This window comes from Castanea sativa, chromosome 11, assembly GCF_040712315.1.
Source record: "Castanea sativa cultivar Marrone di Chiusa Pesio chromosome 11, ASM4071231v1".
Lineage (NCBI taxonomy): Eukaryota > Viridiplantae > Streptophyta > Magnoliopsida > Fagales > Fagaceae > Castanea > Castanea sativa.
In genome coordinates this window covers 33,451,589-33,463,269 of record NC_134023.1, presented here as the reverse complement: position 1 = coordinate 33,463,269, position 11,681 = coordinate 33,451,589, and positions in this window count along the sequence as shown.

Here is an 11,681-nt window from a genome sequence, read left to right as displayed (position 1 = left end):
CTTGTCTCTTGATCTTCATGCAATTGACAATATTCACCAAATAAGAGTCAATAATCAAATCAAATCTTTCCATGCCAATAAAATCAATAAACTTTGTTTCGGTGTCTCCCACCAAAATAATAGGAGCTTGAATGTTGCAATCATCTAACTTGACTTCATCGAGATCGTTGACAGATTCCTCTATAATGTCTTCTTTAATGGTTTCTTCTATCCCGACCTCAAGATTTTTATCTATAATAGAGTCTTCATTAATGTTCTCCACAATCTTGATTTCAAATTCTTCTTCTCTAACAATGTCTTCATTAATTTTCTCAAAATCTCTATATTTTCTTTAAGAAAAATATGTTGTTCAACATACAATTCTTCTCTTAATGGTAGAATATATGGTTCTCCAAAATAATTCAAATGTGAACTTGGCCAAAAAAAAAATTTGTATATGACAGAAGTTCATCACAATCCAAAGGATAAAATTTGATAGCAAGCATCTTTTTCATCCTAGGCCATGAACGAATTTTGTCTTTACCTTGTCGGATTCTATCATTTTGTATTCTTTCCCACCAATGCAAGGCATACTCTCTAAGTTTATACAAAACAAGTTTAACTCTTTTCTCATTACAAATATTCTCATAGTCAAATAAATCCTCTAAATCAAGTAACCAATCAAGAAAATATGCTTTATAAAAATAAGCATTAAAACATTCAATTCTCTTATAAGGCCTATATGAATTTTGCTTACCAATAGGTTGCCCGTGAGTTATGTCTCCGCGACAGTTATCCCTATTGTTTCCATGCTCCAACGACGTCATCCTAGCAAAGATATTTGTGAGTGCTAGCTGTACATCAAGGAATACTTGCTAAGTTTCTATTACCAGAATTGCTACCGTCTCATACGTCAGCCACCAGACCAGGATAAGTCAAGGCTCTAATACCAACTAATGTCACAAAAGCCTAAAGAAAGCACACACGATACTCTCTTGATGAAACAAAAACTAAATTGTTAGTTTGTGGTAGTAAACCTTGAATTCACGAGGGGTTCCTTGAATCTATAAGGTGATAGGTCTGGAATCCACCAGAGAACACAATAAACACAAGTCTTAATTTTTATTAATAATAAACTATGAAAAATATTTACAGACTTAGGGGCCTATTTAAGGGCTCCGTAAAACTTGACAAACAAGAAAATATATTCTAAAATAACTCTTTCTTGATACCTAATCATAACATGAATCAAATTTGGCCTAAAAAGCATTAAATGCACCTAAAAACAAAGACATAAATCACATAAACCTAAAATAACATTTTTTATATAAAAATACCAAAAATAATAAATTACAGTAATTAATTAGTCAATTATGTCCTACATCAGACCCCTCCACTAGAAACAAACTTGTCCTCAAGTTTGTTTCAACTAATGTGGGATGCGAAAGCGTCAAGAAGCCAAACATGTCTACCTCCTGAAAACAAGAAACAAAATAGGTTTGCTTCTAAGAATAGCCTTAAATCCATGAGGGTTCCTTGAATCCACAAGGTGAAAAGGTCTGGAATCCACCAGAAAATAGAAAGACAAAAATCTGAATTTTATTGATTGAATAATTGTTCAAAAAAATGTGTACAGACTTAGGGGCCTATTAAAAGGCTCCATAAAACTTGATAGACAAGAAAATATATTCTAAAATAACTCATAATTGATACCTAACCATAACTAGAACCAAATTTGACTTAAAAAGCATTAAAAGCTCCTAAAAAGGAAATAAATGCCCTAAACCTAAAATAACGTTTTCAACATAAAAATACCAAAATTAATAAATTACAAAAATTAAATTGTAAATTTTGTCCTACATCAGCTTCTCTAATGTGAGCTTCCAAAGATGGGACGATGCTTAGTGATATTAAATGTGATGGTCTGTTATGGGCCACAATGAGTGCTAATGCAGGGAGAGTCAATGAACACTTCTTTTAAAGATTAAACTCATTAAAGTAATGACTAGTCAACCTACATGACCAATCATATCAAATGTCTGTTGATTTATGTCTTCAATATAGGAAGAAATTGGATGCGCTATGTTGTTGACCCAAGAAGATGTTGTTTGAGCTTCATGGTTAAATCGATATAGCTTATTTGGTCCTATCAAGATCGACCCCAATATCTAATCTTTGATTTTTGAAAATCTAACATGTCAAATAATCAAATGGTTTAAACATAAGGTTTTAGCCAAATTTGACACACAATACTAAAAATCTATGTAAATCACACCAAAAAAATCATATAAATGACCATTAGTTTTTTTTTTTTGGGGGTTAAAAAAATGTCACGTGTCTCACATGTGACTAAAAATTAAAGTGATAATTGAAGGCTTTTAAATGGAAAAGGAACTTAACCAAACTTTTATATTCCAATTCTTTCCAATTTTTAACTAAATTTGAGACACTCAAAAAAAAATCCATGTAAACCACACAAACCAAATAAATGACTAATGAATTTTTTAAATGGTTACATCTAATGTAATAATAGTTGCACTAAATTCAAAATGAAGCTTGCCTATAAGGAAGAAATATTTATGATTTCAAAACCTAAAAAACTATGTAAATCACAAAAAAAAAAATCATATAAATGACCATTAGTTTTTTTTTTTTTTTGGTTAAAAAAATGTCACGTGTCTCACTTGTGACTACAAATTAAAGTTATAATTGAAGGCTTTTAAATGGAAAAGGAACTTAACCAAACTTTTATATTCCAATTCTTTCCAATTTTTAACTAAATTTGAGACACAAAAAAAATCCATGTAAACCACACAAACCAAATAAATGACTAATGAATTTTTTAAATGGTCTCATATGAGTCACATCCAATGTCATAATAGTTGCACTCAATTCGTTATGAAGCTTGCCCGTTAGGAAGAAATATCTATGATTTCAAAACCTAGAACAGGCCATGCTTACTTGAAAAAATGTGGATTGAAAGTTTGCAGCCATTTATTTAAGGTCAAATAAAAAAATTAATTGGCCTTAGGGATATAATTTTAGAAGAGTGATGGGATTGAAATTAGATGGGGCCAGCGAAGGAGAGGAAGTGAGTCAAGTGACCATACTCATTGACCATGGTTGTCTTAAACAAACCGAGTTAACTTTGTTGGGCTAGTTCCTCAACGTGGGTTTTGAGCTGCATGTTATATTGGGCTTCTTTTTGCACCAATTCTGCAACTTGAATGAGAAACTTTTTGGTGTTCTGCTCAAAAATCCATTAGACCCGGTTTTGAAGTTGTTTGATTGGAATAAGAATACATTTGAATTATTTGGACCCATCTCAAATCAATATGATTTGGACCCAATCCATGCATTCATTGCGTTGGTCTTTTTTTTTATTTTTTGGAAAGAACCCAAATAACTTCTTTATTGAAGGCCAATTTTCTTTTCTTTTTCTAAGGATAAGCAGATAGTAAAATGTCAATAAAGTGCGTATTCAAATCCATGTGAGCATCCATGAATGTTTAAAACTTGAAAGTAGTCCAATCTAAACACCAAGGAACTACAAATTCAAAAAACATAATGGAAAGGACATACTGACTCAAGATTTTCTAAACCAAGGTTATTCAGATTCTTCTAATGCCAAGTATAATTTTTTTTTTATCTGTAATTTGATTAATTTCATTGGTAATGCTTTTGAGGATTTGAAGCGAAAGACACAATAAACATAATTTCCAAAAAAAATGAAGGAAAAAGATAATATTATTAAACCAAAAAGAAAATACAAACAACTAAAATTCAGCAACACCTAGCAGTAGCAACTAAGCTACCAACAAAGTTCAGCCTGCATAAGAGGACTCTGCAGTCCTAGAACTTGATGGCTGATACCATACACAGCCAAGGTCAAGCTCCAACTAGAAATTAGCCAACCAACGGGACTCCTTAAATACAATTTATCTCAAAGCTTACCGATCAAGACCAAGATAAGTTAAGCAGCCGAAGAACCCGCTTGACATGGATTCATAGCAAATCATAAAGCCCTCTGTATCCGCCCAACATCGTTCAAGATGGTTGTAACCAACTGCTACTCTGACACAAATTCTATTATTCCTTTGCCTCTAAATATGATACCATATTTTAAATCTATCTATAAGAGAGAAATTTATTTTGTACTAAATTAGAAACATGTGATCTCTCTAGACATTATTCATCGATCTCACCACATGTTTCTCTTTCATGTTGGGAGTAGGCATTGAAGATCCATTGGATGCTGTCCAGATTGATGGGAAACTCTGTCGAAGCCAATCGCATAAACTGTGGAATGCCTCAGAAGTGGAATGCCACATTGGTTCAAGAATTTCTTGACAGCGTAGAACTGATTGGAAACTCTGTTGAAACCAATCACATAAATTGTGGAATGCCTCAGAAGTGGAGTGCCACATTGGTTCAAGAATTTCTTGACATTGTAGGATTGATTGGAAACTCTGTTGAAACCAATCACACAAACCATTTAATGCCTTGGAAGTGGAGTGCCACAATGATTCAAGAATTTCTTGATATAGATCGAGAATCTGTCTGCGTGAGCGATAAAGTAACAATACCATAACAGATGCACATATAGTGCAGATGAACCACCCAAAAGGAGGAACAAGCATCAACAAAATTAAGTCACAAGCAAAAACTCCAGAAATGAGAAACACACCCTTGAAGAAAGGGAGATGTGCCGTGTTGAAAGTTGGTAGTATTGTCACTGCCATTGATATAGTGAAGATACATACATCTATTATTAAGAGCAACATGAGCGCACCGTGTGTGTCGAATAGAGATACATCTGGGCTTTGATACTTCCATCCGAGAATGGTAAGTAAGGGTCCAAACAGAACGCCAAAAACAGCAAGCCATTTGGTGTATGAATGGAGTCCTTGCTCATTCCTAAAAATAGAATATAAATTGCTTCAGAATACATACACCAGATAGTTTTAAATGAATTAAATCAAACTCTGCCACAGTCATTTGCATTTTTTGGCATGTATTAAGACAGTGAAGATACTTATTGTCTCAATTTTCAACAAAGTTGGACTAACCAAATATTTGTCTTATGCTTAAAGATGCAGCTATCTTATAATTGTACCAGAAGCAGCCAAGTGAATCACAGATTGCTAACTAATCGGAGTAATGTTACCTTCAATCATGAGTTACATTTAATCCATGCATTAATTTTTAATTGAATATAATTTTCGTCTTAAAAATTTAACATTTAGTAGTAGGTAAGTTAATGGTCAGGAATTAAAATTTTAAAAAAAATTTTAAAAATTTAAAAAAAAAAATTTTTTTTTTAAAAACTAAAACTCAAAGAATCAACAAAGTTACAAACTTTTGATGGGTTGACCCTCAAAGAATCATCCATAATTTGATCAACCCCAAATTTTTACTATTTCCCAGCTAAGAAAACAAAAACCTTTTACGAATCTATCGGTGGGTTTAAAGTGTGGGATTTTGAAGAGAGAACAGTTTGGGAATTGACAGTAAAGTGAGTGGAATGAGGAAGAGACTAGTCTTGAACTTGAAAACAGGGGTCTTGTCTTATATATATATAAATGTGATGCCAAAAATAGAATTGATGAAAAAGAAAATTAAATGAAAGAACAGTAGTGAACGACAGAATAAATAAATAAATAATGTCCATAATCTTGATTGGCACATTAAATGGAAGTTTCCATGTCTATCATCTTTATTGGCCCTTAAACTAAAAGTTTCCATGTGAGAGAGAGAGAGAGAGCAGGGTCAGGTTGTATTAGGTAAAGCCCAAATATTACACCGTACACAAAATGACATGGTAGAAAGTTTGGACAGTAAAATTTAGACAGGCCAATGTATATGTCAAAATTTCAAACAAATCCAAACCAAAAAAAGACTTAAATCATTTTTTTTTTTTGGTTATCTGAATTCGATGCATTGAACAGGTCTTAATGTCCAACAGACACAAACAAAATATAGATTCTAGATTTTGTGCCACAATCTTCTTAGCTATACAGCTTTAAAAAACTTTCCATCAAACTGTACTTGAATATGCAAGATAAATGGAACATTAATTGAAGGCACATAAGCAGTTGTTAATTACTAAAGCACCAAAATAAATAAATGATTAAGGCACGTACGCAATGCATATGTAAGTAAACCACCAAAAAGTTCTTGTTTAAACTTTGTGTGGAAAGAACTTAGCACAGAAATGGACTTGAGCCATTAGTAGAATTCTTGACAAACTTAGAACAAAAAGTTAAAGAAAAGAGATAGCTATGTACCTGTCGGTGAGAAGATCAGCGAAGCTGTTCATGTCCATTCTTCTAAGGGGAAATGAAGTTGTAGCAGTTGCAGCTCTTTGCCTCTTTGCTCTCTGTGTTTTGTTTTTATTGCTTATGCAGAGTATCTGGGAATGACACTCATTTATAGAAGACGAGTTGAAGTGTGGAATATTTAATGTATCTTTGGACTCTAGAGACTTTCTTTGAATTTGGTGGCAATTTGGCAAAGGCAATGATACGGACCGTATTGATCGGCTTGTCCGAATTTTTAAATCATTCGGCTGAGGAAAGTTACATTACTAATGTCAACCGGTCAGAACTCAGAAGAAAGTTTTATAAAAGTACTTTGTCAAAAAACAAGGATCCACAATAAACATTTCATATTCACATTAGAACACCAAGGACCGATTGTCTATTTGCATTAACTTGAAAGACACACACATTCTCTCTCTCTCTCTCTATCTCTCTCTCTCTCTCTCTCTCAGTGGAGATTTGAAACCGAATTCTCTTAAATCTTAATAAAGAAAAAAACAATCTATACCATAAAGCACAAAACTCTTAATATACTAGTTTACAATTAAATAATTTTGGCCTATTGTCAGTTTGTAGCAATACTACTTGCCTTTTTTTGCTTTTGTGTGTGTGTGTGTGTTATGTTTTCAAGTATAACAATATATATACAACTTACACTTTTGAATGAGATAGTTACTTCATTCTCTGTTTTTGGGTAGTGATCTTTTAAGGGTTTAGTTACAAGTGCCCTAAAAATTTGTTAATGAACAATTTTGAGAAATATTTTATACCACTTTTATGAAAAATATAAAAAGTTGTAAAAAAATCTAAAGTTTTTTCTTCTCTCATTAAAAGTTTCTAAAAAAAACTCCTAAATCAATATCCTTAGGGCATCCTTTAACTTTTGCCATCTTTTATATCTTAGTAAGATTTCATATTTCTTTGTTTGTTTTCATCTTCTATTTTTTGGCTAAGTGGCAAGTTTACTAATTTTCTTTGATTTCAAGCAATTGTCAATTATATATTCTTAAGTACATCAACTGGATTTATCAAAAAGGTACATGTACTCTAAAAACTTCAAAAATTTCCCGATGAAAATGGCAACTATGGCTCAAATAATAATCAATTGTTTTTTTTTCTTTGAATTTATTCTAGGGCATTGCCTTATCAAAATACAAACGCTAAACTAAGTTATAACTTAAGTGATTGTATGATTGTATCACTAGCAAAAGCATATTTCTGAGACATTCAAAAATCAAACATGGTTTGGGTCTAGTGTTCTCGCCTCCGGTGCATTGAACCCAATTGGATGTGAATACATGTCCAAAAATTGTTATATGTTTGTATCATATTGGTTCTGTTACATTATAAATTACTAGTCCCAAGCATTGTCATTGTATTTAAATCTCTATGTTGAAGATTTATTTTCTTAATCAATAACATCCAAACTTAATATCTATCCAATTCAACACTTCCTTATAGCAAATAATAATAATAATAATAATTTCACACTTCCCCTTACTATGTAACTAAGGTGTGATTGGATACCACTTATTCTACTGAAACTGAAAAATTATTGCTAAAAGTACTATAGATAAAGATAAAAATTAGTTGAAATAGTACAGCGAAATCCATGAATAGTATCAAAAAGTGCAGTGGGACCCATGAATAGTAGCAAAAATAAGTTGAATAGTAAAATAATTTTCATTTATAAGCTTAATCCAAACCCGTTAAATTGATTTGTTCATTTTGCATTTCTTTGGATAATTTGGGGTTGATGTTGCAAGAAGTTCTAGTTTTTTTTTTTTTAATTTAAATCTTAGAGATCAAGACAAAAAAAAAAAGAGCTAAGAGATAAAGAGAAGGTTAAAATATTTAATTTGTTGTTAAATAGTGCTTTTTTTTTTTAGAGTAAGTCTAGTGATACAATAATTTCTACTACTTTGGCCATAACTTGTCTATGTGGCGAGTTGTAGGTGAGAAATAAAATGGTGGGTTCATATGGGTCCATAATTCCACCACTTACAGATTACTATGTGGCAAAATTATAGCAAAATTGTAGAATTTTATATTTTATATACAAGATAGAATTCTTCTCTAGCCTAATCTAAGTGTAAATGTGTGTGAAACTCCCTCCTGGAGACTTAAATCACGGCCCTTGCCCCTCACACCCCACAAGCACTTATACTTGTAGAGTGACCATGGCACCAAGAATGTGCGGTATTGCAAAATTGTGGAATTAATTTTAGTAACAAACTTACTCTGTTTTAAATAAAATAAGCATTCAGAATTAGATCCCAATGGGTGAAAGCTCGTGTTGATTGCCTTTTGGCACTAATATTGGACACGTGTATCATATACTGTGTAAAAAAGTATTGAGGTTTGTATCTAATCACAAAAAACCAATTATTCCAGTTTAATACTTTTTGAGTGTGAATGTCATTTTCTATTGTGATTTCTCTGACGTTTCCTTCCCCCACTCAAGACTCAACTCATGCCTCTAAAACTGGAGGAAATAAGTATTATACGGCTTCCGAATTTTTTTCTTTTGGGTTGGGAGTTGGGACTTCCTTTTATTCTTCCACGCCTCTAACCTTTGGATGTAGTTTTTTTCATTAAAAAACTAGTAGAATACACTAAATTTCACACACCGATAGCCTTTTTTTTTTTTTTTTTGGGATTGAAAGACAGAACACTACGTATGATTTTTAATGTAACTTCTTGCATCTCTGTCATATTACCTTTGATTTTTTTTTTAATTTTAATAATTCAATAATTAGAAGGTGTGTTTTGAATCTTGAACATCTCAATTAAAAATAATTTGACATTTGTTGATGTAGAAAAATGTCAGTGGTAGATAAAAAAATAATGTTAATGATGGGTTCAGATGAAAGCCAGTAAAAGTTTTACTAACTTACGCTTTGTTTGTTTTGCTGGAAAACTTTCTGTAAAGCCAGTTTTCCACATTTTCCAGTATTTGGTAGCACAAAAAAAACTGGTCAACGGAAAACTATTTTTAGTCAATGAAAAATCATAATAAAAATAAAGCTTGTTTTTTATAGGTTGTTTTCTAAAAAAAAATTTTGGAAAACAATCTCTCTCTCACAGTACGCTCTTTTACTCATTCTCTCTTCCCTTTTCTTTTTCTTTCCTCACACCCTCATTGTCACTAACTCTGGTCTCTCCTCTTCCATAGATCTCTCTCTCTCTCTCTCTCCATATTTCTCTTCCCTTTTATAACACAATTCTCTAATTAGATTTTTTTTTTCCTTTATTGCTCAATAATTATTTCATTCCTCTCTACCAACTTGCAAAAGAGAGGTTTCTCAACAAAAAAAAAAAAAAACTTGCAAAAGAGAACATATTTACAATGGTAATTATTTCATTCATCTCTACCAAAATCTCAATTCTTTGCTTTGAATTTCAAACTTAATTTTATTTTTTTTCTAAGAAATTTTTGGTTTGATGGATTCTAGGTAGAAATTTTTTTTGCACATAAAAGTACTAAAAAAAAACAAAAAAGAAGAAAGAAAGAATAAATGAAATAAAAAATGAAAATTTTAAACATAGTGTCTATATGGTTTTAAATTGCTTTTACATAGGATAATCTTTTTTGTTGATAGATACATTATGAAGATATTATGTAGTGATGATATATTATGTAGATACATTATATAAATATATAATTTTGAGTAATATTAAAAACTTGTGGTTGACCATAGTAAACAATTAGTGTACCAACAAAAAGAGTAGACAATTAAAAATTATTGTTATTTATACTTATTAAAGATGTATTCCCCTGTCAATTTTATATATATAGACAAATGGTTGATATATGTGTGTGTGTGGACGTTCCTGTCCATATATATGAGTAAGATGAGTGGTAGAGATCATGAAAATTTGACAACTAATTTTGATTGTATCTATTGTCAAAATTTTAGTATGAAAACCAAATTCATTTTTGGTTTTTTATTATTATTTATATTGATTACATTAGTTGGTTTACATAATACAAATGTTTTAAATTATACAAGAAATATAAAAAATAAAAATAAAAATTTGCATACCAAATACTAGAAAACATTCTCAAGCTCATGTTCAAGGTCGTTACCAAACACTGAAAAATGATATAGTTTTCTAGAATATATTATTTGGAAAATGAACCATTTTTCAGAAAACGTTGATGCTAAAACAAACAGAGCGTTAATAGATGTGAAAAAAGTTGTTAAAGAATTTGACATTTGTTGATGTAGAAGATTATTAATGGTAAAAAAAAAAATGATATTAGTAACAACTCAAATAAGAATCAATAAAAGTTTTATCAACTTAACATGTGTGGGGGAAAAGAAAAAAAAAGCCAAATTTTTTTATCCATGCAGCATTATTTTTACTTGAACCATAATATAAAGTTCTTGACGTCAGATTCAAAGGGCAGTGGGGTCATTTTGGAGGACTCATTCCATACGTTTAAATTGGAGGCAAATTAAAATTTAAATAAAATAAAATAATAATAAAAAAATAAAAATAAAAAAAAAGAGGGGCTGTAGATAACTTTTGGGTGTTGGTGGGGAAATATAAATGAAAGGATCTTTTTCAAACTTTTGGACGAATAATAAGAGTTAAACACTTAAACGTCAGTAATCTAATGTGTCTCAGTTGTACAGTCAAAATTCCCAAATTCATTCTGTGCCATTCATTTGAGAAAGTAAGGATATCCTTCATTTGTAAGTGTAGGCTTCACGTTTGTCTGATAAATATTTGAGAATCCTATTGCTGTAAAAACTAAATATCCTTACAAAGTATTACAACAAATAAAATTTAATTCCAAGCTTAGAGCAGTCACTTCAGTTTAATTAAAATTTTCTATCTATTTTAATATAAGAATCTACTTTATTTTTTTTATTAATATACTTTTGTCATCGAAAGGCTCTTTCTCTCACATTCATCTCTCTCCCTCTCTCTCTCTCATCAAAGTTCTCTACTTAGCTCTCTCTCTATGAGAAACGAAGAAACTTCTCTCAATCGCACTCGTCAAAGTGTCAAAGACTTGAAAAAATATCTCTCTCTCTCTATTTGTCGAAACTTGTTATTGTTGTCTCCTTTATTTTCCTTTTAATACTGACTGTTCTTCATATATTATAAGTCATTAATGTTAGGAGCATCTAAAGAAAAAAAAAAGCATAGGTTTATAAATATATATGAGTAAATCTCTTTAGTAAAATATTTTTTTTGTATAAAAATAAAGTCATACACATTTATATTGAGAGAGTTAAGGCTACTAGAATACAATGAAACATTTAGCTTGGCTTTCTTTGAGAAAGTTTTTGGTTCCGCCACTATTTGTAACACTTGACACAAGAGACTAATATTTTGATTTAGCAAATGAACGGGATATAGTTGGTC